Genomic DNA, 339 nt, shown 5'->3' with positions numbered 1-339 from the left:
TACACTTTTTGTATAAATAACATCTACAAATGCTCTTGAGAAAGCAATGCAAAAATTCAGGGTCTCTCAAGAATCCGCTCATATCTAATCCTCTCCATAAACTAATTGCCTGGTCCTCTAGAGAAGAGAGCTAGCAACACCATACAGAGTAGAAAAGCACCTGCTTCCTTCCAAAAATCTCTGACTAAAATATACCCATGGAGGGGGGCAGCCAGATGAGGAGACTTTGAGCTGCTTAAATCCTGCAAAGGTGCTCTGAGAGCAGGTGAACAGGAGAGGCTGGAGACACAAAGTTGAGTGTGTTAAGCACAGTGAGGAGTGATTTGGATAAATAGGGAT

The sequence above is a fragment of the Mesitornis unicolor genome, unplaced genomic scaffold (genome assembly GCF_000695765.1).
Source record: "Mesitornis unicolor isolate BGI_N332 unplaced genomic scaffold, ASM69576v1 scaffold14108, whole genome shotgun sequence".
Taxonomy (NCBI): domain Eukaryota; kingdom Metazoa; phylum Chordata; class Aves; order Mesitornithiformes; family Mesitornithidae; genus Mesitornis; species Mesitornis unicolor.
Note: the sequence above shows the minus strand (reverse complement) of the source record.